The following is a 6000-nucleotide window of genomic DNA, read 5'->3' as shown; positions in this document are numbered from 1 at the left end:
TGTCAAATAAATAAAATCTTTAAAAAAAAAAAAAAAGATTTTATTTAGGGGCGCCTGGGTGGCTCAGTTGGTTAAGCGTCTGCCTTCAGCTCAGGTCATGCTCCTGGAGTCCTGGGATAGAGTCCCGCATCAGGCTCCCTGCTCAGCAGGGAGTCTGCTTCTCCCTCTGACCCTCCCTCCTCTCATGTGCGCGCACTCTCTCTCTCTCTCTCTCTCATTCTCGCTCAAATAAATAAATAAATAAAATCTTTAAAAAGAAAAAAAAAGATTTTATTTATTTATTTGACAGAGAGAGAGATGGTGAGACAGGGAACACAAGCAGGGGGAGTGGGAGAGGGAGAAGCAGGCTTCCCGCGGAGCAGAGAGCCCGATGCGGGGCTCAATCCCAGGACCCTGGGATCATGACCTGAGCCAAAGGCAGACGCTTAACAACTGAGCCACCCAGGCGTCCCAAGACATTTTCTATTTACCAAAATTACTAAAATAAAAAAGTTTCTAACACACACAATGCTGGTAAAAGGCCAATGAAAATGGCATGCATACTCATCCAATGCTGGCCACAAGTAACCTGTCAATACTGGTGCTATACTAACTAAAAGATTAAAAGAATTGTGAAAATGTTTCATAAATTATTCCACATCAACATAATATATGATATGACAATGAAAAGTTTAATTAGACTATAAAGAGCAGATTACAAAAAACAAACCTACAATTACAACTGACATACAAGTAAATTCTTTAAGAAAATATGACACATTGAGAGGAATAGTTATGTCAGTGGCCTTAAATTATTTTTTAATTAAAGTTTTATTTTGAGATAATTACAGATTCACATGCAGTTGTTAAGAAATAATCCAGAGAGATCCCATGTACCCTTCTCATCCAGTTTCTCCCAATGGTAACATCTTGCATTAAAATGTTTTTAATTCTGGGCGCCTGGGTGGCTTAGTCGGTTATGCATCTGCCTTCAGCTTGGGTCATGATCCCAGACTTCTGGGATTGTGCTCAGCAGGGATTCTGCTTCTTCCTCTGCCCCTCACCCCACTCATGCTCTCTCTTTCTCACTCTCTCAAAAAAATAAAATCTTTTAAAATAAATAAATAAAACATTTTAAATTCTTTAAATTCGTAAGAATTTTAAAAAATGTACCATTTCCATTACACATTATTAAACACAGGCTTATTCCTCACTGCCAAAATCCTATTAAGATGACAACAAAGAATCAAACCACAAGGATCAAGAACATGTGAAAAGATGACAGCAAATAAAAAACATTAACAAGATTTCAAAGATAAAAAGCAAAAGGACAGGTGTTAAGTGCTAACCTACATGCACAGGGCAGAAATCTAACATACACAAGGGGCCTCAAGTCTATTCCAGCCACAGAATCTTGGAAGGCAGAAATTCAGGGCACGAGAAAGCTCAAGTGTTGGTAGGATGGAAACAGGAGAATTGGTTAAATTCCATCTAAGAAGTTTGACCCCTCCCCTAGCTCACAGACTGACTTCCTAAACCCAGCAGAAGCCTGCAGTTTTACTCGCAAGGAGAAGCTGAACCAGAGGCACTGCAGACTCAGGGATATCAGGCATAGCTAGAAATGGTGCTATTTTTATTATTTATTTATTTATTTATTTATTTATTTATTTATTTATTATTTGACAGAGACACAGCAAGAGAGGGAACACAAGCAGGGGGAGTGGGAGAGGGAGAAGCAGGCTTCCCACGGAGCAGAGAGCCCGATGCGGGGCTCAATCCCAGGATCCTGGGATCATGACCTGAGCCGAAGGCAGACGCTTAACAACTGAGCCACCCAGGTGCCCCTAAAGTGCTATTTTTAATTGTTTGAGAAAACTCCATACTGTTTTCCACAATGGCTACACAGCTTGCATTCCCATCAACACTGCATAAGGGTTCCTTTTACTCCACATCCTCACCTACCATATGATCCAGTTATCACACTACTGGGTATCCACCCAAAGAATACGAGAACACCAATTCAAAGGGATACATGCACTCCTATGTTTACTGCAGCATTATTTACAATAGCCAAATTATAGAAGCAGCCCAAGTATCCATTAATAGATGAATGGATAAAGAAAATGTAGTGTATACACACAAACGCACACGTACACACACTGGAGTATTATTCAGCCATAAAAAGGAATGAAATCTTGCCATTTACAACAACATGAATGGAGCTAAAGAGTATAATGCTAGGTGAAATAAGTCAGAGAAAGACAAACACCATGATTTCACTCATATGTGGAATTTAAGAAACAAAACAAATGAGCAAAGGGGGGAAAACTTGGCAAACCAAGAAACAGACTCTTACCTATAGAGAACAAACATGGTTACCAGAGGCGAGGTGGGTGGAGGATGGGTGGAATAGATGATGGGGATTAAAGAGTACACTTATCATGAGACAGAAATGTTGAATCATTATATTGTACATCTGAAACTCATTTAACACTGTATGTACAATATACTGGAATTAAAATAAATAAACAAAAGCTCTGTGTTAGTTTAAAAAAAAAAAAAGAGGATAAAATGAAACTCAGTTATTCAGTGATGAGCGCCCTGGTCCCCTCCCCCTACTCCCAACCAGATCCCAGAATGTCACATGCCAAATGTTTGAGACCCCAAACACAAGGGTGGCAAACAGGTTTATGAAAAGTATTTCTGAGGGGCGCCTGGGTGGCTCAGTCGGAGTCCTGGGTCCTGGGATCAAGCACCACGTCAGGCTCCCTGCTCATTGGGGAGTCTGCTTCTCCCTCTCCTCTCTCTCTCAAATAAATAGATAAAATCTTAAAAAAAAAAAAGGTATTTCTGGGGCGCCTGGCTGGCTCAGTCATTAAGCATTTGCCTTCAGCTCAGGTCATGATCCCACAGTCCTGGGACTGAGCCCTACATCGGGCTCCCTGCTCCGCGGGAAGTCTGCTTCTCCCTCTCCCACTCCCCCTGCTTGTGTTCCCTTTCTCGCTGTGTCTCTCTCTGTCAAATAAATAAATAAAATCTTAAAAAAAAAAAAAAAGTATTTCTGAGGTGAGTGGTGAGGGGTGGGAGGATAGAGAAAGTATGGGGGAGAATGAAACAGATGATCACCTCATGTTTTAGACTACACTAAGAGGAATTTTATACTTTTATGGTTCTGTCAGATTGGGGTGAATCAAAAAAATATTAAATCTGGGGAAGTAAGCTGTGCAAGAAAGGTAATCTCCATATACAAAGTGCTTCAGCCTTTGGTCATAAAAATATAAATTCTGAATAAACACTAAACTAAACTAGGAGGCAAGTACTTAAGGAGAGAAGTGGGATGTTGTAAATGAGATGATCATCTTTCCACAAAAGGGCTCCAACAGATGAAGACTGTAACTGTAAAAATAAACTAACAGCTATACAAATCTGTAATTTAGAAATACGGAGGTAAATCACAGAAGACACAGGAGTTGAAAGTGATCTGGCTGTAGAAAGCCAGACCAGGGTGAGGGTGGCAAAGAGCTGCTACTGTTTTTCAATAGAAGCCTTATAGTACCATTTCGCTTTTTCAACTTTATCCATGTAATTTTTTGACAAAAATTAAAATTAAAAAGAAAACCCTACTCATGCAGTTTCACATCTGTAACAACTTTGCTTCAATTTGTCTCCAATTGTATGAATTTTAATTATTATCAGATAATCATTTGCAACAAAGAAACTGTAGCACTGGTTTTCATTTTTTTTTATTAAATGCCTATATAGTTTCTACTGCCCGCTGTTCCATTCTTGGTAGCTATTTTATATATTAGTGATGCTTAATATTAATGCCTTCTTCAGGGAATGCTGAAGAATCTTCCAGATAGGTTTTGTCATGAAACAATACATTGATTCTTTATTCTAATCTGTACAGTTTTACTGCTATGCAAAAAGCTTCCTTAAAAACTGGAATCATTTGTTTAGCTTAAAACCCCAAGGCAAAGGAAATCAAAAGATAAAAACATCACTCTGGGTGAGCCACTTGAGGATAACTGGATTCAGTGGCCTACTCGTAGGGGCTCGTCCCAGTTTTAAAAGATTGGGACTACAGCTATCAGCTTGAAACCTACTTGAATGGTTTGCAATCCTCTGACAAACACACTGCTGAGTGGCAGAATTTTTAGCTACTGAAGTCATCCTACATTTAAAAAGTTGTGGCAGCAAAATGACCCCTCTCAATGAAAAATTTACGTGGGACTACAAAACTCATTGCAACAGCTTTAAATCCTTTGTCTCACAAAACGACGACTACCTATCACTGCTAGTATTCCAGCATTTCTAGAGGGTTCCTCCTCTCAATAGATTATTACTATATGAGGTCACATGAGATGACCTAAGACTTTCAAACATACTAATACAGTAGAGCCGCTTGTACTAGATACACATTAACAAACCCTTGTGAATCTCAGCTGAAGGTAATTTAAGTGTTCCTTTAACGCAGCTCCATTATTTGATGCTTCAACTTCTAAGATGGGAAGCAACAGAAGACATGATCAATTGTTCCAAATCTTAGCACTTAGTACATAATATGTGCAACATAACTGAAGGAATCTCTTCAACATGGTTCTAGATTCTGCTTAAATCTCTCTAGTAACATGAAACTCACACACTATATTTTTAGAGAATCTAACTACTAGAAAGATCTTTTTTCCACTGGCCAAATTTTGAATTCCCTATAACAACTTCTTGCTGATCCCAATTCTCATTCCCCTTTTGTACAGGAGCTTTTCAATTATGAGAAAGGAAGGACTGTGTCCTCACCAGACCAAACCTCTCTTCCACTTAACCATTTCTCTCTCCTATGCTTTCAAGTCCTCCTAGAACCCAGAACCCTTTTTCTGGATATGCAGCAATTAATCCGGAAAATCTAAAACTTGGCCTGTGCCCTGTAAGTACAGCACTCCAAGAATAGCTTTACTAAACAAAAGTGAATGGTGACAGTCATTTCAGAACCAATAGAGACCACTGGCTACTTACCAGTTTGGGAATGCACTACTCCATCTGCCCTAGATACGTCACCTCAAGACTGCCAAGTATCAAGCCCGGTGGACTGAAGATATGACCACCAAACAAATACTCTAGTCACCTCCACTATGGAGGTGACAGAAGGCATTCTGGAATAACAGGTGGTGGTAACCCTGTGATAGGAAGGCTTCATTGCAACCTTCACTATTTACAAAGGTATTTATGAGTAAAACTGATCAAAGCCACAGACTTTTATACATGCCACTGTTTCTTTATATGGTGCTCTTATCCTACCCCAAATACACTGTTCTTCCAAGTGGTAGAGTACTCCAGCTGCCCATTACCAAGGACACTCTGGACTAAATGCTACAAACCTTTAATGTGGAACAGGGTATGAAGTTCCCAGCAATGGGTGAGCAATCTGACCCAATACATGTTGCTGTGGATGAGGAGTCTAAAGATAAGGTTCTCCATCTCATTATGTAATAGATTTACATTGGTTCATTCACATCAGAAGCTCCCAATATATGACAACTAACTACAGTGTGGTACTCTGGATTAGATCACAGCACAGAAAAAGGACATTAATGGGAAAACTGGAGAAATCTAAATAAAATCTAGGGGTTAGTTAATAGTAATGTACCAATGCCAGTTTCTTAGTTTTGACAAATGTACCACCATGGTAATTAAGATATTAACAAGCAAGGGTTAAGAGTATGGTGTAACTTTCTGTACTATCTTCGTGACTTTCCGGTAAATCTAAAATTATTCCAAAATAAATGGATCAAAATGTAAAACCTTGCTCTGCAAAGGATCCTATTAAAGGATAAAAAGACAAGCACAGACTGGGAGAAAATATATGAAACCACGTATCTGACAAAGGAGTTGTATCTAGAATATCTAAACTCTCAAAATTCAAGATGTAAAACAAACATCTTGAACAAGATGTAAAGCAAACAATCTAGAAAGGGAGCAAAAGACAGAAACACACATTTCACTGAGAATATAAAGCTGGCAAAT

General features: G+C 39.1%; 1 protein-coding gene across 3 annotated transcripts in view; it reads right to left on the bottom strand.

Annotated features, from left to right (window-relative positions):
• Positions 1 to 6000, bottom strand: part of NAA25 (N-alpha-acetyltransferase 25, NatB auxiliary subunit) — a 74042-nt gene that overhangs the window by 35524 nt on the left and 32518 nt on the right. The gene's annotated exons all lie outside the window — the stretch shown is intronic.

Source organism: Phoca vitulina, unplaced genomic scaffold, assembly GCF_004348235.1.
Source record: "Phoca vitulina isolate PV1807 unplaced genomic scaffold, GSC_HSeal_1.0 scaffold46, whole genome shotgun sequence".
Lineage (NCBI taxonomy): Eukaryota > Metazoa > Chordata > Mammalia > Carnivora > Phocidae > Phoca > Phoca vitulina.
This window is presented reverse-complemented; position numbering and strand designations above follow the sequence as displayed.